This window comes from Larus michahellis, chromosome 4 (genome assembly GCF_964199755.1).
Source record: "Larus michahellis chromosome 4, bLarMic1.1, whole genome shotgun sequence".
NCBI classification, from domain to species: domain Eukaryota; kingdom Metazoa; phylum Chordata; class Aves; order Charadriiformes; family Laridae; genus Larus; species Larus michahellis.
This window is the reverse complement of record NC_133899.1, coordinates 19798042-19820079: the sequence shown is the minus strand read 5'-3', so window position 1 is coordinate 19820079 and position 22038 is coordinate 19798042. Positions and strand designations below refer to the sequence as shown.

Genomic DNA, 22038 nt, shown 5'->3' with positions numbered 1-22038 from the left:
AATATTTGTTTCAGAAGATGCTTCTATCAACCTAGGGCTTTTAATTTCTCCAGTTCTGTAGCATCTTACATCTGTAGCTCCATAAACAGCAGACCCCCTCAAACGGGCAGAGGCATGTCCTCATGCCTTAGATCACGTAGCACAGGTACCTTGATTTAGATGTTGTGGGAACAGCAGGCTGGGGGGTTTCAAGTTGGGCCTGTGACTGAGAGGTGGTCTCCCAGGGAGACGAGGGAAAGAAAGGGAAGCTGCAGCGCTGCTCAGAAAATGCATGGAGGCCTGGCCGTATGAGAACAAGTGTTTGGAAGCAATTGTGTAAATCTCATTTTCAGTGCATGAAACTTAATAGGTCTGAAGATTACTTTCAGATTTTTATATTCCCGTGTTGCCTATCAGATAAGCATTCTTTCTGATTTTTCAGAAAGAAAATGTAGTAGATAAAGTAACCTCTTTAGGACTTTTTAGAACCACAGTAGGCAATTGGGAAATAGAATCAAAACTTTCTGATTCTATAGCAGCTCTTTTTCCATTAGGTTGTCTTTCTCATGTACATCATGCTGCTTGGCTGATGATATCGGTGTACTTGTTCTTTGTATCAACATGTTCTCTCTATATATTTCTCCTCAGAGTTACAACATACATAGTGATTTTTAATTTTTTTTTCCTCCTATATCCATCCTCTTGTTTCCTCTCTCCCTTGTTTCTTCAGCCACATCTTTCAGTCATTCAAGTTGCCCCTGTGAGAGGTTTTGCAGCATATTTGTCATATTGGTGCTAAAAGAAGGAAGCTCACAATATAAAATATTGGAAAAGGGATAAAAAAGATCAGTTTGAACTATTGTATCAGTGAGGCATTAATATAAGTCCTGTTAAGCCTGTGTCCTGTAAAACCATCCCATAAATTTTCCTTCTGTTGTAACTTGAATTTGCAAATGGAAGCAGATTCACATAGTATTTGAAAACAGACTATGACTCAGAACTGATGATGTCTGTTTCCTTTCCTTTCGTCCTCATAAAAGCATGACATCATGTACAAATTGAATAGCCTTTCCAATTACAAAATGAATCTGCTTCGTGACTGTCTGTGAATCGTCCTTTAACACTGCGTGAGCTACTACTGCAATAATAAAGTTTTTTATCTGTAAACTATGTCTCTTAGCCTGTTGCTGAGTAGACCATAACATAAGTGATTTTGGAGAAGTTATGAAAGCTTTCATGTCTATTGACCCTGTACATCCCTGGCATACTAAGACAGGAATTCCAAAGAATATCCTATTTATCAAGGGATTATTCACGTAACAAGCAATAAATAGTTACCTTCTCTTCTGGTCCAATGTTTTCTGGTAATGCTTCCATTGTTAATCATTAACATAGTAGTGTTAAAAGAATTGTTTTGATCTATTAACATTCAGAAGAGTTTTAATTTGCTGACATGCTCCACTCTGCAGGTCCCCCTGCAGATATATATATACCCCCTATAGATACCCCTGAAAATATGCAAAAATGGCATGCATTTACAGGATGAGGAGCCGCCTGTTTTGTGTGTGTATGTGTATGCACAGAAAATATATTAGAAAGCAGGAATAAACTTGAGTTTCTGCTTATAAAATTCAGGGACTGGTGATTTTCTTTCTTGTACAGTATAATATAAAATCAGATTAGTTTTTAGTTTATTGTGGTGAAGCTCAGTTAATCTGATAGAATTTGGTAAATTACATTTCCTTTCCTGTTTTACAGATGACTGAATTTTTCCCTTGGGATATGGTGTGAGGATTGAAGTAAAAGAGCTGGCTTTGGTCAATTCCTTTCTCAAAGTAAGTCAGATAAAAGTAAAATTTACAATATCTTAGTAACAGCTTTAAGGAAAGAATAACTTTGCTTCTAAATGTGGCTAAAATCAGTATGGGTCTAAAAAAAAAAAAAGGGTGACTTGTGCACAGCACAACTATGACTATAAATGTAAATTAGGCAACTTTGCTCCTGGCATACAGATATTACTTAATACAACCACAGTATCAAACAGAATACATATAGCAGTAGAGAGCTTTCTGTCTCATATTCTTAATAGAATGCACAGACATTTATTTCATTTAGTATGTCGCAATAGCTGTAGCAAACTAATTTAATGGAATAAATAAGAAATAATACAGAGCCACAAGTCTAGTTATTTGCATACTTAGTAGACTTCCTGAAGCTGGAAGTCAACAGTGTTTATGGTATCAAAATTCCCTGCCTTCGATCTTCTTCTCCACTGCTAACTGGCAGTTTACTGTAAGCATCAAAGTAAAAACATGTCTTGAGGGTGGATTTTAAGTTGAATACTAATTAATTTGAGCAGGGTTTTCTAGGTTTAAGGGATAGTGTGAAAGGCAGGTTTGGGCATAAATAAATAAACAAGAAGCAAAACCTGCTGTCTAGCTGGAATTAATTGGGATGACAGATGAAAACCACTGTGGAGGACCAAGCTGATTGAGGGCTGTAAATGTAGGGTTGAGGTGGGGGCAAAAATCAAAGATCTTAGCAGAACTTCTGACTGATTTTAACAGCATTTTTGAAAGATTTAATTTAAAACGTGTATGACTAGTGTATAAATTTGTTTTGCACGCATCCTGATTAGTTTTGGTAGTGTTCTTGTTATTGTCAAAGCAAGAGCTGATTGTGCACAGTCAGTCTGCAGAAATGCTTAGGAAATCAGGAATTCGGATGGTGGATGCACAGTTTCTTCTCTCAGTTACAAAGAGAGTTTTCAAAGTTTGCTGCCCTTGTATCGCTAGCCTTGTGCGTGGTCCTTGGTGGTGATAGTACAACTGTTTGTGAGCCTACATGGTTAAGCAGATCAGGGAAGTTATCTGTGTTAAAAATAACCCTTTTTTTAGGGTTATCTTCACCCTTAATTTCCTAAGAAAAAAGGTTATTTTTAACACAGATCAGTTATTTGCTATGTTTCATCATGCAGCCCCACATGCAGTTGTGTGAACCATTGTATCAAACCCCAGAATGGGGGCAGGCAACTGTTTAAACAGACTTTGCTGTTTATCAAAGAAAACACAGAATATCAAGACAGTCCCTTCTGTCAAGGAACTGAAAAGTAAATTTTTGTTTTCACATTTTGTCAGTGTAGAAATTTGCTTTATTGTTTCTATGGAAGCCACTGCAGAGTGGTAAATATTTCAGGAGTAGTCAGTCATAAATGTAACTGGTAAATTATGGTAAAATAAGCAGAACTGGGACACTACCTGCCTGATTTTCTTACAGATACATTCTGTTTGTTTTCTTGGTATAGTTGCAAATAGACAGTACACATTTTCATGTGTAGTTCTGCAGGTTATTTCTTTTCCATGACCTTCAGAATTATATCTGCTCCATTCACGAGTTTAAGCAAGTGCTTAATCATCATCACAAGTAACAGTTCACCAGTTTGAAAGGCAGGAGGCATAAGATCAAATCATTGCTTTTGAGAAAGTGTCTCTAACTGGAAATTTGTCAGTCAGTCTTAAAATAGGAAGTAGATTACAATCTGGTTTGTGTCTCTAAAGATTTTTCATAGATACTGCTTATCTTTCAGTGTTCTTGCTGAAAAAAAGAAATGTATCTATCTGAACTGGTCCCTTGATTTTCAGCATCAGCAGAGAGATGGAGCTTAAAGCATGTGGACATTAAATCTAGCCTGGACTACTAACAGATGATGTTTTATTTCCTCCACAGATAGATTCAGCCTTTAAGAATGTAATTTTACGCCTTTTAAAATCAGTTTCTTATTTAGGTCTCCAGGGTAGGATCAAAAATATGTGTGATAAAGATAAGTTACATTGTATTCTTTGGATAGTGAAGGCTACATATATACAGTAACCAAGCTTTCCCGTAGTGAGGAGGCAGGATTACTATATTAGAGTGAGAACAACACTAATGGTTATAGTCACTGCTTGCATTATTTTACACCACTGCTGTACCCCCTCATCTATATTGGGGAAGAGAGGGAGAAGAATGGAGATGGTATGTAGTTTTACTGGGGGTAAATGGCAAATAAGAAAAAAAAATTAAAAGGGGAAATTTAACATTGCTAAATAAAAAAAAGGATATAAGCTCATTTGTTTGGTGTTGTTTGGTGGTGAACTCTTTTGTTGCCCAAATAAGATGCGTGCAAAACCTTGGTAACCACTCTGTCGACAAGACTATTGAAGATTTTCCGTGGAATCTGTTCCATGATCCCATTTGCATCACACAATTTTATGAGAGTCCAGATTGTTTCCCAGATCTTGTATGACAGACCTTCTTAGCACTTCCTACCTTGTGAGAATATCCCAACCTACCAGCCTGGGATATCAAGAAACAAGAAGAACAAAGCAATGAGTACAGAAATTTTCTTTAACTTAGCACAAATGATACTTTTGAAATTATTTAATTATTCTGGATTTATGAGAGATTATTTCAGAACATTATGAAATGATCTAAAAACATGAAGCTTGTCTCATCTGAAAGAAGATTTGCATCTTGGATGAGAGAGAGTTAACAGCCTGAGGCTGCACTGGGGTTTCCGAAGCTCAAAAAAGATTTATTATTTTTTTTTAGGAGTTCCTTGTATCTTATATAGAAATGTAAAATCTTGCAAATTTGGTTTCCCAGTTTTAGAGTATCTCTTTTGTCCACTGTTTTGATCTCTTGAAAGTGTGTCTCAAAGTAATAAGAAACCTTCATCTTTTTGTTAATGGGATCACAAGCTTTCCGGTGAATGTGGCTGAACATACCAAACATATTTGCATGCTGACAGGTGGGGTAGCTATGCTCCCCTTGGGGCAGGGTTGGTGGATCTTAGGTTGTAAGTAAAAACATGTCTGTTGCAGTGAGTAATTGCTTGCTTCAACAGTAATTTTAGCCAGGCTAGCAATGAAGCAGGCTCTCCCCTTTGTGTCAATTTAGGATGAAAATTAAGAGAATCACCTGAAAAATCTTTTATCAGAATCCTAACCAGACTGAACAAAATTATTAGAGCTTTTGAGATTTTGAAGTTTCGGGTTGCCAGAGGAATTATTAAGTAGATACTTTAAATTTAAATACAGCTTTCCTTTTTCACTGTCGTGATCACTAGTTTTTACATGTGATCTAGTGCATATCGGCATAAAACGAGAAGAAATTAACTTGGTTCTGTTCATAGCTTTGCCTCAGGACTTGATTTAATCATCTGGTCCAGCCTAGCTTCAGATGGCTCATGACATCTCTCGACCTGTTTATCTGCTACTGGCTCTACTCAGAGGATGACAGACACCTCAGATTCACCAGCAGGGACACTTTGCTTTGCATGATTGCAGTTGTTCACACCCACACTCTCCACCTTGCTGCTCTTTAAGGCTGCTGCAGCCGTTCACGCAGTGGTTGCCGAATTCTTGCATATTTTTTGACATATTTTTCTGTATTTTACAGCCTGCCATGTTAAAGAACACCAAAATCTGTGATATTTATCTTCAGTGTGTTGGATTGTAAATTGCAGCAATACAGCTGCTGCTTCACAAGCTTCACAGCTGCTTCATAAGCAACTGTGCTGAACCTCTACAAAGAATATAGAAGCAGGATGCACATCGAGCTTAGCTTCTTCGTTAGTCAGAACCGCAAACCCACTCGCAGATCACCTCCTAGACTGCAGTTTGTAGCAGAGTATTCTGAAGCTATGGTAGGTCAGGGTCTGATCCATAGGAGCAGAATGTCTATGCAGCAGAAATGAGGCACATACCTAGGAACAGTATTTTCGTCGGCATCCTAAGCTAATGCATCCCTCTGACTGGTCAGTTGCCTTCTGGTAATTCAGCTACCTTCAGGTATCTCAGCTGTGACATGGGCTTAGGAAAGAAACTAAGAAGAGGAAGAAGAAGAAGCAGAAAATAACACCGTTTCTGCATGCTCATATTATAAAATATGTGGATCCCAATAAATTTAATAGCAGATATAAAGATAGTAACATAAAGACATTTGAGTGGTCAGAGCTTATAAGTGATACTATTTTTATCTCCGTTTAGGAAACTAGACAGATAACCTGGATTCTGCGATAAAGTTGAGTTTCATTCTCTGATTGTCATACTAATGCAGTATTGGAGTAACACCAACATTAGTGGGATGTTCAAAGCAAAGAAAATTCTCAAATGAAAATGCTCTTTGCTTTACATAACTGATATTTTTTCTTAAGCAAATAATAACATTTGACATATGGCTCTTAAAAGACAAAATCCTTATTATTTCAGCCATGCATGGGGATCTATACATCCCTGAGCAATGCATAAGAGAATGTAAAGCCTGCCCTTGAGCCCAAAGCCCTGCTGCCCAAGACTCTTGTTTTCTTGATCTTCAGTGGAAAAAACTGATGGTAAAAGTTGAGTCATATTAATGTATATCATTCTATCATCACAAAATGATTAGACATCATGGGTTTGTGAGTTTCAGAAACCAAAATTTCTGTGTAAGTTTGAAGTCCTTTATATTGAATTTCCAAGTTAATACAATAAAAAGTTAGAGCACCAAGTTTACATATGTAAACATAGACAGTGTCAACAATTAAAAGGCCCTTATAATTAATTTTATAAGTATATTTTTACATGATTCAAATATGTTCCTTCTTTCCTATGTTGAATATCTTTTGTATGTTGTCTACAGTGCTGTATAAACCGTATGAATTAGGGTTTTTTTAAGACACTAATTGAGATACCCGTCTTCCCAAGGTGAATATTTATCCTGGGTCAGGGTCCAGTTCCACAGCAATATAAGATGACCAGGGTGACCTCTGGCAGCACAGTTGTAGCTCCATCCCTCCCATCCCCTGCTGCACACATGCCCTCTCCCCATCAGCCCTTTGCTTGGGGGTCATATTTGCTCTAAGGTGACCCTGTCAGAGTCAACTGAGTCAGATTTTCCCACATTTTTATCATTAACTTGGCCATTCTTACTGTAAATATCCAAGTTATCTTTTTATATAACAGTAGTTTTCTGGAGAAAGAGTATTTTAAGTGATTGGTATTAAAGCAGATACCTTTAAGTAAGTGGAAAGGGAACTTTCAGGAGCTCTCCAGATGTTGTAGGAAGGGAAACTTGGGGACCAGTCAGTGGCTCTTTTCTTGTAATATACAAGAAATATACAAATTTCTTCAGCTTTCAGTGTTGACCTCTGTTAAAGCCAATAAATTCTTACAAGCTTTTTAAAAGAATCTTAGTGAAAATTGATTTTTTACTAACATACTAAAGAACTGTTCTAAACTACTTTAATTTTAGGTAAAAGCAAAGGAAAAAATAAACAACAGAAGGCTTCTGGATTTTTGAACAATGGCTTTGATAGAATTATGTAGAATTATTTTTTCCAATTTGTATTTTAATAAAAAAAAGTCAAATGTGTTGTTTTTCTATTTGCATGTCAATTTTACTTTGGAGAAAAAAGCCTTTCTGACAATATTGGATCAATCTTCTGATGAAAGAGGCACCTTTTTTGAAAAATGCAAACCACAGATTTTTCTTGCCTGCAGTCATCAAAAATCCCTGATTCTGTGTGAAAAGAAGAATGTCAATCCAGGTGTTGTTGCCAAATTCCAGTATGATAATTACATTTCCTACCTAAATTGTCCCCTCTAATTTCAATTAGACAAGGTTTTATCCATTTTCTGACTTAAGATATCTGTGTTACTGGTTCCCTCCCTCCAGGCAGCTGACTGACTTACTTTTGAAGGGTGACAGCGTTTCAGCGTGGCGTAGGCAGATCTTGTAAACAGTGTGTGCCTTGTAATTGCTTTCTAAAACTTCCTGTGTCTGGACTGTAGAAAGGAAAAGCAATGGAATGGAGAGATCATGCTATTATGAACAGACAGTACCATGGGAGTAGAGGCTAGTAAGACATCATTTGACATGGTAATATTCAGTATTCAGTAGTATGATAGTATTCAGTCTTACAAATCTGAACAGCAACAAAAGCCTAATAAAGAGCAGCTAAAATGCAGGAGACTGACCATCAAAACCTACAAGTCAGTTACAACAACTTTTGACTGGTGAACTATCTGGCTAGCTGGGGAGGAGAAAATAAATAAAATCCAGACAGCTCAATCTTCTCTGCTTCTACCTGAGGGCTTGCCTGCTGGTGGGGAACGTCAGTTGTGTTACAATGCTTTTGTGATTCACAGTCCTTGGGTAGAACAAAGATCATAGAATATACTAGGTAAAATTAAAGGAATTTTGCCACAGATCCCGTTGGTCCACTCTGTCTAATGATCAGTGTTTGCTCTCACATGAGGGTCTAATCATAGTTCAGGCTTTGCCTCTGGATTTTTGTAGACCTGTTCTCCCCTTGATCCAGCAAACTGTGTAGCTCCTTCCCTGTAATACGATGTTCATAAGGAAAGCTGCAGTCCTAAGTGAAGGAATAGGAAAGAATTCTTTTCAATGTTCGTGAATTCTAGCATTGTGTGTCAAGAATAGCGCAGCATTTTCAAGGTGGTTTATGTCTTTTCCTTGTTTTTGCTTCCTTCATATTCTTGCAGTCACTAGGAAAAAGCTCTTAATGTCTAGGTATGTTGGATCTGAGCATTTTCTGATTAGTACATTCCTGACAAGCTTGTCATATTTGATGCTGTGTCTGTAACTCTTATGACACTGGCAGCCAGTCATCTTGCACAGCAAATTTGCAGCCGATACCAGTTATTTGTGCACAGAAAAACAGTATTATGCTTGCCTTTACTAGCTAAACCAAATCCATAGAGAGTTGTAGGCTAGCTCACATTGCTGCAGCCCAATGAGTACTGCTTTTATGAATAAAAATTATTTTATTATCCTAAGCAGGGATCTTTCAGTAATAGGAAGTTTTATTTCAATTGTTGGTTTCTAATAAATATTTTTCATTGCTAGAAGAATTTCTCTGTTAAACTGGAGATGGCTAAAGAAAGGCTCTCCAGCCTTTTCAATATTCTAGGCAAGGTGCCAACGTCAGAGCATTTCTCTGAGCTACTATTCCCTTAAGCCATGTGATGACAAACTTCCTCTTCTGTGAATCCATGCATCTCGGTAGCATGGCATGCACTGCATTCTAGGTGGCTCAGCATATACGTACACTTCCCAGTGCAACTGAAAACCGAGCCTTGATAGAATTATTTCATAGGGCAGATTTGGCCTTCAGTCCACCAGCTATTGTGGAGTCAGAGTTTTCCCGGTTTTCTCCCTGCTTGCTGACTAGCTCACTGCTCTTTTCTAAGAGATAGTCCTCTCTCTTACACTCTGCAGTTCCAATATAACTTGCTAGCACAGTGAGAGTTTATTTATACAAAATACTAACAGATCTGTAGCTGCTAAAGATATTACTTGCACTCCCAATGCCCATACTACTACTTTGCCATTCCCCAACTGCAATCCCACTATATATACTCACAAACCTGCCTTTCTGGCAACAGACTTCCTGTGATACTTTGTGCATTCTTTTATGAGTAATCCCAGTGACTTCAGGCTTACAAAACTGGTCCTAGTGAAAGAAAACGAAATCTATTTTTCAGATGGAGAAGACTGAGGCACAGATATTTACTGCTCTACTCAAGGTTCCATATAAGAATTGATTATTTTTATTGTTTTCTACAAGTAATGAATTTTCAGCTTTGAATTTTCTGACACTAAGTTTAAAAAATAAAAACCAAAAAACAAAATTAAAACAATATTCATCTCAGAAGCAAAATTTGGAGGACAGCATTTTTGGGGTGTGATGAACAATTAGTTGAGAGATTAACCATGAAAAAAGGCAAAATGTAAGATATGCTGAGATAGAATATGGTTTCCAGCTTTCGTGAAGTGTGGATGAACATATAGACTGGGTTATGATGCATTTTTAAAATCAATCTGTATTACGCTGAGTTATATTGGATAATACTCTGAGAAGAAACAGTTTCTTTTTACATCACAGACTTAATATTGAAGAATATCAGAAGAACAGGACCAAATAAATGAATGTCATTCCAATTAACATAACAGAAGGCCCATCTATGTGCACACACAGCTGCTCTATCAGGGTTCAGGGTTCTAAAGGATCAACAGGAAGGCCACAAGGGTAATTACAAAGTAATTAAGTTCTTACCCATAACAAAGGATCAAATATCACACTTGATTACACTAATCTTACTATACTCAAAAAGATATATAGATGAGTACTTCACATTGTGAATCTCTCTGATCTTCTGTACTTACCAGTGTTGTCCGGAGAATCCGAAATCACCTGGCAGCTTTTTTCCTATACGGCTCCATTAAAACCTAGAGATTATGTGAGATGGATGACTGTCAAGCTTGGAGAGCGCTGTTATCAATGCAGTGAGCAGCAGTGCCTTCCTATTGAATGGCCTTGTCTCTGATTACTGCACCGTCACCTGTCTGGGTACCCAGAGGGCTTATTCCCCTACCACCAGTACAGGAAATAGCTCTGTCCTTAGGCTTATGAAGGAAAAGGTAAGGGGTCTTACTATCCTTTGTAAGAAAAGCGGGGAGTAAGACAGGAAGAAAGGTAAAAGTAAGTAGTTATGATGCAGTTCTGGTTTAGGAAGCTCAAAGGCAAACTGAGTGATCCCTGTACTGGTACCTGGGGTATTTGCAGATTGTCTTGTTTGTTTCCTTTCCTAGTCAGATAAGGGCAATTTGTATTAATCCCTTGTATAATTTCATTGAGCTTCAAGGAAACTTTAGGTGAAGACTTGCACAGTGTAAATACAATATTGTAGCAAGTAGCAGATTTTTTTAAAGCAGCAAGAGGTTTAGAGAGTCGGAGGATTGCTTTCTATGACGTAAGGATTATTGGTGGTTCATGACGTGTTTGACACAGAAACAAAATAAGAATTTTGCTGGCCTCATCATGAGAACTAACTTTGGGTCTGAAGCAGCTGATATATTTAATGATGTCACTCTCTTCACCTTCCCAGTCCAAAAAAGCCTTTTTTTTCCTTTTGTTTGTACATCCCAAACGTAAACAAAAGCCAAGGTTTATAAAAAGTTCCCCAAAATAGAAAAGCTACTGACTTTGTGCTTCCAAGGTTGGCCTCAAGTACAAGCAAGGTCAGTGACTGCTTTTGATTCCCTGTATCCCGACACTTCAATGATGTCTCTAGAAAGGAAGCCTAAAGTTTAGGAAGCTAAAAGATACATTACTCTCATTGAAAGCTCATCCCTATGAAGCCTTCAGTTTAACTTTTTTTTTGGCTTATTATTTGTTTCAGTGTCTTATATCCAGTTCCTTAGTGCCAGTGACAGAAGTTCTTCAAAAGTTATCCTGAAATTTACCTGGCTCCCTCACAGAAGAGAAGACAGAAAAATAATCTGGTGTTTTCACCACAAAATGCAGAAGTCATCTTTAACTTCCCTCAACAAATTTTATTCTCATATGACAACATGATCAAGTCATTTGAGCTTGCTGGAAATAATCAGATGGATTGTTACTCTTGACCTCTGAGAGCTCCTAAAAATTATCCTGAGCGGTGCTACATATAAACTAAAAACAGAAATACTGGGTAAACCAGTTACACTGGTACAACTGGAGCAGATAATGACAACTAGTAATCTCCCGTCTCACAAGAGAACAGCACCAATTGTACATCTGAAAATTTTTTTCTTGCACCTTGTAAGTACAAGTTTCAGTTTCATTCCTAACCCAGAACATTATATTCATGAATTACTGAACTGTAATATTTCTTCCAGTACTTTGGAAGATAAAAATATTTCAGGAAAATAGATACACATGTTAATTTCTCTTTGAATGAAATGTTAGTTGATTGTCACTCTTCAGAGATTATTACATATAATCATTCTTATGGATTTTACTAACAGAAAAAAATATAGAATAGTATAGGTTGGGAGGGACTTCTGGAGGTCTGTGGTACGACCAAATTACACAGGGCTTGTTTATAAAGATATGAGTATCTCCAACACAGAGATCTCACAGCCTCTCTGGGTCCACATTTTGACATTTGACCACCTCATGGTGAAAAAACCATCTCCTAATATGTCATCAGAACGTGCTTTTGTGCAGCACGTGCCTCTGTCCTTTCACTCATCTTCCAAGAAGAGTCTGATTCTATCTTCTCTGTACTTTTTACCCTTTACAGTTTAATTTACAAAAATTCAATGTCGTCAGAGCTTGAGATAAGGAGTATCTCAGACAAGTTTCATTCAAATGGTGAGTGTGCATTTCTGATAATCTAATTTTACCTGTAACCGTTAAGATCAATGCACATTGTAAATATTTTCTGTTTTCAACAATAAGCCAGTGGTAATGTCTAACATAAGATGATCATTTCTTGCTTTCCAAAACTGAAGAGCTTGCTTGTACTTACTTGCAAAGAGAATTGCCGCAGGCTGTAAGTGCAAATCAGTTAATATTTTTTTATTGTAAGATACAGTACTTAATGTTACTGGGGAAGCTATCAACTGTGCAGAATGAAGATAAGTTATACATGGAATCTACCTCCAGAGTGTTAGAGTAGAGGCTGCAGTGATAGGCCTTTATTGCTGTGACCAGCGTCACCTGGAGCCTCCACCCACACCCATGGCCAATTGGTCCAGGAGCCCTATTTCAGCTCAGGCCTGGGAAGCTGCTTCTGGCCTGAGCTCCTTGTGAAGGAGTGGTGAGAGTAGGGCTGCTCCATGTGTTTGGGGGGTGGGGATGCTAGGGCAGCAACCCCGGAGGCATGAATGGCTGTTGCCTAGGCTACTGGTGGGCCAGGGGTAGTCCTGCAGTGCCTGACTTCGGTATGCAGGGGTCATGAGCCTTTGATAGTCCCAGGCAAAGCAAGTTAATGAGCCAGGGCCTATTCTGGGAGTCCCAGTCAGCAGCAGGAAGAGATGGGGCCAGAGATCACAGTGGAGGGAGACAAGCTACCTATGACACAGGTACATATACAGCATGGCTAAGGGAAGGACTCAGGGCCTGGGGCTGAGATGAAGTGGGCTCTTGGACGTGTAGGCATGTTGTGTCGATGGAAGCCTCAGCTGAGCATGGCCACTGAAGGCCTACTAATGTACTTGGGACACTGGCAGTGATTATAGTATATGCAGAAAGTAAAAAAGCCATTCTGAAGTACCTTGCCACAATTAATCTCCTGAATGGGTAAAATGATAGGTAAATCAATGCAGCAGAAGTGGAATCTATACGGTAAGAACTGCATTGGGACTGTTACCTGTGAAATCTGTGTGCTTGGTTTTGGCCTTCGTTCTGGTACAATGTTCTCTATGGGCCATCTATTAAATGAGGAAGGATTTCTGTGTGAATAGCTCACAGTGCTGCAGTTTTTGCACTAAGTGGGAAAACATAGGATTTCTTTCAGCGGCTGCTTACCTACATGCTGCCTCATCCTGCTCACATACACAATGTTCTTCCTTCAGGGAAGCATCAGCCACTCCAGTGCAGATGAACATGTAAAAGAATAGCAACAGGACTAATTTACTACCCAGTTTCTGAAGGTAGATAGCTGAGAGGTCGGTTGCTACCCTTGCAATTTCATTCTCTACAGGATGTTGTTGAACACTGTGTTGCCCACTTTACATGGGTCAGATACCGTTTCACTAATTCTGACACAGTGTCACAAATTAACTCCTAATAGCGTGCAATTAGAAGGTAAGCAATTGGGGCTTGTCATTCCCAGAAATAAGTGCAATTTAGCTTTACAAGGCATACCTTAAGCCTTCATCTTTTCACCTAATGCCTCATAAAGATTTCAAAAGGTAGTCTAGTTAGTCTTGTGACTCTGGCATCTCCAATTCCTAGCTCTTCTGACTAAAATGAAAGAACAGATAAAAAGACTTGCATAGTGCACTAGTTTTCTTGTGAGCAATTGCTGTATTTGCTAGAGTGTTGTTGTAGGTTCACAAATTGTAGATTTTTTGAAGCTGTGAATGGAATAGGAATTCCTAGAAGACTTTCATATTAAAATATGAGATATCTTGGAAATCTTGCATCTAGTTAGTATCTCTGAAGAATGAATTCATAAGGTCCAAGATAAATATCACTGTCAGAAATGTACTTTTTTCTTCCCCTCACATAATGTCCTTGAGACACATCAAACACCCTATGACTATTTCTTCTTTCTTTGCTTTGGTTATATGCATTTCCTGTAAGCCATTACCAGAATGTAAATGTTTCAGGATCAATCAACTCTTATGGCACAGAGGTCAGTGTTGCTGGCTTATTATCTTTCTACTGTCTTTCTTCATCCTTTTTCAGAGGCCAGCATGTGTTCAAGAGCATCCGGGACAACCCTGTGTAAGCTACGATCAGGAACATGCTGCAACTGTAGCACATCAAGTTAGAGCCCTGGGTAGCTCCTATGGTGAACCACTAGAGGCTGCTCAGTAAACGCAGCCCACAGCCTCGCCCCTTGTGGAGGGCGGATGAGGTCATGTGTATGACTGAAAGAACACATTACTAGAGCAGTTGCCTAAAAGACAACACGTTCTTCCTGGTTGGGATAGTGAGGAGTTAGAAAGATAGACGTTAAAAAAAAAAGGGGGGGGGGCGCATTTCCTTTTCTGATTTCTGGGTCATTTTATTTGCTCATTATAAGCATTAGCAGTTGAAGACAAGATCTTTCTGACTGATGCATTCCTATTAGACATAGGCCATTCTGCTTGATGAAATTGAGGGGAAAACAAAAATATATATGCGCAGGAACAAGTTAGAACTCCAGCAAAAACATCAAGGGATTTCATCCTTGGCCATCCTTCTGAATAACTGCTTAGGGGGAAAAAGTGTGTGTGTATATATACTTATATAATATACATTTTAAGTATATATAAATACATGTGCATGTTGTTGAGGAAAGGGTACCTAACAAATCCATTGATCCTTCTGTCTTCTTGTTTCCATCACCCATTGGAGTTTCTTGTTAAGCTCAGATGAAAGAGAAATTGTTTTCTGTTCACTGGAACTGATGTCTCTTCAATGGATTTACCAACAGAATACTTTATTTTGATGTTTAATAAGGTCATACAGGGAATTGCTGCAAGTATTGTACTAAACCCTGAATCACTGAACTTCAAAAACATTATCTAGGACCTTTGCAGCTAAGAAGAGTAAAAACTATATAGATGTCATGAGCTCTTATAATCAGCGTGAACTACATCATAGAAATGAATGGTGTTTACCAGAGTCTAGAGACAGATTCAAAGGAAGAAGAGGTAAGAAAGTATCAGAGGCAAATGTGAGCTCTAGAGTGACCCCCCAAAATGGAGGTCATCTGAGTCCTGACACTTTCATCAGTAAATTTAGTATTGTGGAGCTGAAGGGACAGTAGAGTCCAAAGCTTACTAGTAGCTTGGTGCTGATTCATCTGGGGTGTTAAATGTTGCATTAGTTAAAGCAACAACAATTGAGAAAGAAGCTATTTCCTGGAGATTAACAGGTGATGGGGAAGGCTCAATGGCCCGAGGCTGCTTTTGTTATTAAAAGGTGGGATGGGGAGGAAAAAAGCTGGCTGCATGGTATTTGTTCGTGAGCAAAGCTGGCTAACAGGGACAGGATATCTCTAAAATGACTATTCCAGCCATCAGTTTGCAGTCCCTTCTTGAAAACCTGAGTCACTTTGTAGCAGACCAATATTAGATGTAAAGAAAGCAACTGTTGAAAAGGGTGTATCTGTGCATGCTGCTGTGGATGCTTGTGCAGAACTACCTAAAGGCAACACTGACAATACATATGCTTGTGCATCTGATATGTTGAAAAGATCTGTCCTTCATACCATCAGGTTTTTGTGATATTCTGGAAAACAAATGCTGATATTCTTTTCCAAGATCATCTTCTGTCTCACTCGCTGCTGGTATAAAAAGTTTAAGTGTCGTGCTGTGCTATTCTTTTACCTCAGCTGTTACGTCTGTGTTTTAGCTATCACTCTAAAAAAGATATGAAAATGTAAAATTCCAAAAGTAATTTGAAAGACCCAGAGGCTGAAATAGTTGCTGTGTATATTTCAAAATACTGCTAGGTAGCTATGAGTGCGTGACCCATTAACTAATGAAGAGTTTGGCTGCTTACTGTTTAATCTCACTTTATTGTTTTGTTTCCTTCTGTACGTGCATCAAAAGGAAATAATCGTTATGTCTTTAGATCAGGATGTATGCCATGATATTTTTAGTTATGGCACCTTGAGGAAGTCTGTTCTTCTGTCACCTCTCATACTAACATTATATTTGTTTGAAGGACCCAATAATGGCATAACATCGTCATCGATGCTGCTTCGTGGCAGTACTTGCTAAAGCAGCTTATAGTTAATACAGCATTGCCAGCCCCAACCAACTCCCAGAAAGAAAAAGGCTGTGAAACTGCAACTTAAGTTAGCTAATGGATAGTTAGGGAGTCAAGGCTTCTGAAAATTCCCCCAAAAATGTTCTTGCGAAAGCAAGTTTTAAACTCCTGGTTACAAACACAAAATCAGCTTTTTGCAGTGTGTAAGCAATGAAAGGGGTGTTGCATCATGGCTTTGGCCAGCCTTACAGTTAGCTGAAAGGGGGAGACTCTTGACTCTCACTTCTGACTGTATGCCTCTCTCCTTATGTAGGCGCTGGCAGTGACAGACTCTGTGTAGAACAAAGGCAGCCTGGTGACTAAAGGGTGTCTTACTGGTGAATTAACAAGTTGCATTGGCTCAGCTCAAGTCTGACCACAACCACATCAGGTACAAAGAGATGGGATACATGAAGCTGGGAAAGAGGAGAGTGGGGAAATGAGAAGGACCTCCCACTTCTGGCAGTGGTAAGTTGTTAAACCAGCTTAGCTGTAGTTTTTAACTTCAAAAATTGTGTTCAGAAGTTTTGCCTGAAGAGGCAAGTGTCAAATTAAAGATTTTGCTCAACAGAGTTTATGTTCAGAATTCGATTCAAATTTGCAGGTGGTCATGTGAGCCTGTTGTCTGATAACTATTCAAACCCTTAAAGTTTTATACTCTTAGGTATCATCTCTATATTAAAGTGTTTTAAATTTCCTTTGGTAATATGATACAATGAAACAAAACATACAGGGACTTAAATACCCTCAGCCAGTTTTGCAGTAATCTTACCATGCCCACTATGATGAAAAGGGACAGAGTAATGTATCAGTTACTATGATTTAGCAGTTTCCTAAACTCTAGTCAAGCATTCTTTCATTGGTGCCGCTGGGACTAGTGAATATGCCATCACCAATAACCTGGTTTTTTTGTTCCTGTCGTCTGGAGCAGTTCTGGCAGCAGAAAGGATTGTATGAATGTTCCCTAGTATTCATACTATATGTATATATATACCCTATGGATAAAATCATCACAAATGTCATAAAATGTCTTTGTTGGCTGTTTAAATGGAAGCAGATGACTGTGAAGGAAATTAGATACCATGTACCTGTCTTTCCTGACAGTAGACTCAAGAAGGCTGCACTTTCTGCTGTAGAAGCTCTAACAAGCAAACAGGATGTCTTATTGTTTTTGCCTGACAAAGCTGTTCACAAAGTAAACTTAATCTATACCAGGTCTGGAAAAACTTTCCTTACTCTGAGGCTGAATAGATCTTTGAAATGCTTTTGGCAGGCCAACTATTAGTATGTACTTCCGTGCGAACTAGTTACAATTCACACAAAATATTAAAAATGATTTGCTGTAGGCCACACGAGAGCTGAATTAAATTGTGAATTGTATGCCTGCTGGATCATTGCTTGGCTACCCTGATCTACATAGTAGAAAACATTCAAGCAGAGGATACCATATTATTGACCTGTAAGGGTTAATGTAGTAATGATGAAAGCTAAACTAAGCAACCAAATGGACGTTTACCATTTAACATACATGATACTGTGTTTCTAATCACAAATGATGCTACTGCTGAATGTTCCTGTGGACTGTAAATTTTCCTCTCGTTTTTTTGGAGCTGCAATTCAAGACACAAGACTCAGGTGGTTTGTTTTTTTCCCAACAAGTAGAAATAGTCCTTTTCTCCTGCCTCTTTGAAACAAACTGTACAGCAGCGCAACTGCAATAGCAGTGTTTGTCCTCTTTCCGTGTGTGTATTGCACAGTCACTGCCTAAAAACATTTTCAAAGGTGACCTAATTCTGGGTGGGCTATAAAGAAAAATACCTGTTTAAAAAGGGAAAGTATAGCCATGGACTCTTCAAGGCTTCTGCCTATCACCTCTATTATGAAAGTCTCCTATCTGATTCCCACATGTCATTATTATATGTATATAAACATACGTATTTTATATTTAAAATTGGATGTGTCTATTATCCTGTGGTTTTCTTTGTAGTGCATATGAAGTATGAGACTTACTACTGTTTGAACATGCCTCCTATATTTTTTAGATACATCTACTTGTTTTGATATTCTTCTTCAGGGTAAAAAAATTCAAATTGGCCCAGAGAACACACAAACCTGGGGGAAAAGTCTAATCATTGGGTAGAATTTGACTGTCATCTTCCCAAGACACTAAGGAGAATTATTAGAATTAAGCTGGAGGAAGCAAAGAGAAAAGGTAGAAGATGTTGTGCAACTGTTGAGGAGAGACTTCTTCTGTAATGCTTTGTAAAACAAATAAAAGCAAGAATTTCTTCATGTGCAGTTAGTCATTTAAGACCGACTTTGCAAATCTGAATGGTGTTTGATCTGCGCATAAACCATAAAAGTAGTCTAGATACAGCTTAATGTTACATCCTTCTACTATTTCCTGAACAGCATACAAATGAGTATGGATTATTATTTGATCGAGTCCATGGGAGAAAATCCATTATAAGATATTGGTTCAGCTGATAGCACTTACCATTGGATTTGAGGGTGAGACAGTAACTGCAGAGCACTGGTACGGGGTACTATGCCACTACCATCTTCTAGAGCATTTCTTATAAAAGGTTCATGGTTTCATAGCCAGACACAAATGCATAATGCTATTATGTCTACTTAAAGGCCTCCTACACTGATTTCAGCTTTTTAGAGCATACTTCACTGCATGCCTAAGCCAGTGTGTGGTCTTGCAGAGATTAAATGACAGCTAGGTTCCAGTAATATAGTTCTACCCTATTGCCATGGGCGAAGGACAGAGTTTTGGTATTTTTGAAATGAAAACAAAGGCAAGTATTACAAATGACCTTAAAATCTGCATTCACTGCATATCTTACCATGGTGGAATAAAATGCGTCTAAATAGTGCAAAGGAGTAGGGTACTTCAAGCATGACTAGCAATCCATTCTTTATTCAGAATGCATCTGGAGTCCAAGAAGTATAATATAACTAATTTATATAAAAATAATGGCAATAAAGCTTTTCCTTTCTTGCTTTAATTTTTCAACAGCAATTCACCCATGTACAATTCGGGACTAGTAAACAAGTTTTTACAAGGTCCCCTGGAGTCTTTTATCTGCTGACTTCTATTGAGCCTGCTTCTGAGGAAGCAATAGTTGAACTTGAATGCAACAAGTTAGCCCTGTGCTGAATGCTGCCTTCGCAACTGACATCTGTCGTGTCACAATGAAACTTCTTGAGAAACTGCACAAATGGTAAGAAATATGAGATCTTTTGGAGGAATGTGGTTTACATTACATTTGGGATCTTTGCATGGCCTAAGAAAAATTCAGTCATGATCCAGCTTTGGACTAAAGCCTGCCATTGGAGTTGACTTGATATAAACAGTTCTTTTCTACCTTCTTAATCAATGGAAGCATATCCTCAGCCCCTTCCAAAGGCCCTGTCAAGCAGATGTCTTTTGAATTGTGGCTAAAACATAATGTCACACTATTTCCAAGTAGGAGTAGATATCCTGAGTTTCTGAATCCTCACAGAGAATTCTGCCAGTTGTGCCTTTTGTTATGTCAAGGATATCAAATTGAGGCACATGGACTGCAACTGTGGCCATGTGTTGGCATGTTTCTACACAGAGGAGGGAGTAAAGAGGAAAAAAAGATCAGAGATTATACACCCATTATATGTAGTACTTGTAGTTCATAATCAACATATGAAAAAAAAAATAAATTGCTTTGAGTCAAGCAGTTCAGAAGTAGTCCTTGCTGTACTGACATGAACTTCATTTTATTAGGTTTTTACGGTGCATCCTTATGCAGAGTAAATGACAACAGCATAATCCAGATGGAAAACAATTATTAAGGGCTACACAAGGAGCAACAGTTGCGTAGGTATAGTAACTTCAGAGTGAAGCTGCTTAAACATGAAGGCATTGCTGGGAGGGATGGAGGAAAGGTATCATAAAGAAGCATTTACGTGGAAGGATGTCTCTCCTAGGCAGTCCTTCTAAAAAAAGGGTCCTATGTACTGCTGTGAGAAAAGTGAGCATCACATTCAAATCAAATGTAAAAATACTAAGTGTATAATGGCATTATAGCAGGTGTGAATTTCACCCTATTAAGGCAGTTTTTCTTTGAAGTGTCACTTCCTTTCATTGGGGGGAGGGGGAGTCAGTAATGACTATATGTCATGAATGATGTGTTAAATATATATTCATATATATACTTGTAATGCTATTGTGGGAAACAGACATTTGATCATTCTGTGTTGCTATATATTCAGGTAAATTCTGCATTTTCAGATAGCTGAGAAACATTATAGAAAAATATAAAATAATGGAAGATTGAAGAAGCCAGAAATGCTATCAGGGAACAGATCAGGTCTCTGCCTTTGGCCTAAACTTGAAAATTCTGAGGGAGCAGAAAGGCGAGGAATAAAAATAAATATATAACAAAGGATCTATGTAGATGTACATACGTATCTGTCTATAACATGAGATCATGTATTTTGGTGAACTTGCTATCCAGACATTAATGTTACCTTGGTTGAAATGAGATGCATTTTGAACTAGGAAATAGATTAGGAAACTGAATTGTTATATATTGATTCTTTGAAATTTGATGTTGAAGTCATTGAGGTGGTTCAAACAGTGTGTACATTAGCTTTGTATATGTCTTCATCCTCTAAAGGGATAAAGAAATTAAACGAAGCCCCTTCAGCCCTGAGCTCTGATTCTTCCTTTGTGTATAAACAATGCTCTTGAAATTACTGGGTCTTGTCTTATTCAAGGACAGTGGATCAAATAAACTCCTGAGTGTTTCACCCCCATACTAATATTTCTTGATACATGCTGAAGTTTTTGTTTCGCATTAAAAATGAATGCAGCAACTGAGGCTTTATAAGTTTGAGAGCATTCCAATACACGTCTTTTGCCTCAGTATTCCTCAACCATTGTGCAAACCATCATGCCCAATGCTAAGCCAAGTTCCCTGTTGAAATGTGACAGATGTTTTTTGTCATCTAGCCTTGATTGTATGGTGGAAAGACAAACAAAGACTGAAGAGCAAATTTTGTATTAAATAGCAGCACTTGACAATGAATATTTGTTGCCCAAGAACCAGGAACTATGGGCCTGATTTGCAGGACTGTTGGCTTAATTATCCCTTTTCCAGAAAATAGATTTAACACTTTTTGTCAGTGGTCATATGATTTTTTTTTTTTCAACTGAGACTATATAATCCTGCATGTTTAACCCATGTGTTACCAGTTCCTTAGGATTCTTCTAAGAAAGAGATATTTTCTCTTCTACATGAGAGAAAAAACAAGTCTATCTTATGCAGCATATTGTCCCTATAACAATGAAGGAAGTTACTCTATGACTCTGAGTGTGTGTATATAGTGGTTTTGTAAATCCCTTTGAGCCTAGTCTTGAGAAAGGCAACTAATCCCAGTAAAAGGGTATTGCTTCATGTGAAATCTTTGCAGAGCTGTGGAATACGTTTCTCCACCCCAGTTGCTCGGGCTGTTTGCCTACTGGGCCTTTAGTTGCTACTATAGATAAGCTGTGCAAATAAATGAAACTGGCTGTTACTTTACACCCACTAGTTTTGTTTCATTATGCACGTGCTCACAACATTCTCCTACCCCCTTGCTCCCAAATAGTATATTGTGACTATTATGGAGACTACTGTTCCTTTGAAGCAATGAAGATGCATCCTCAAATGCATTGTCTGTCTCCCCTACTGTTTTTAGGTCTGTGCAACCAAGTTGAAATCTTTAAGTATGAATCCTTTCCCATTGCATTTGAG

General features: G+C 38.2%; 1 long non-coding RNA gene across 1 annotated transcript in view; it reads left to right on the top strand.

Annotated features, from left to right (window-relative positions):
• The window catches only part of LOC141741945 (uncharacterized), a 41082-nt gene extending 20961 nt beyond the window's left edge, over window positions 1–20121 (top strand). Inside the window, exons 3-6 of the long non-coding RNA XR_012586543.1 lie at window positions 1738–1814; window positions 16533–16726; window positions 19284–19488; window positions 20025–20121. This is a non-coding gene — a long non-coding RNA (uncharacterized LOC141741945). The remainder of the gene's footprint in view (window positions 1–1737; window positions 1815–16532; window positions 16727–19283; window positions 19489–20024) is intronic.
• The last annotated feature ends 1917 nt before the right edge of the window (window positions 20122–22038 follow it).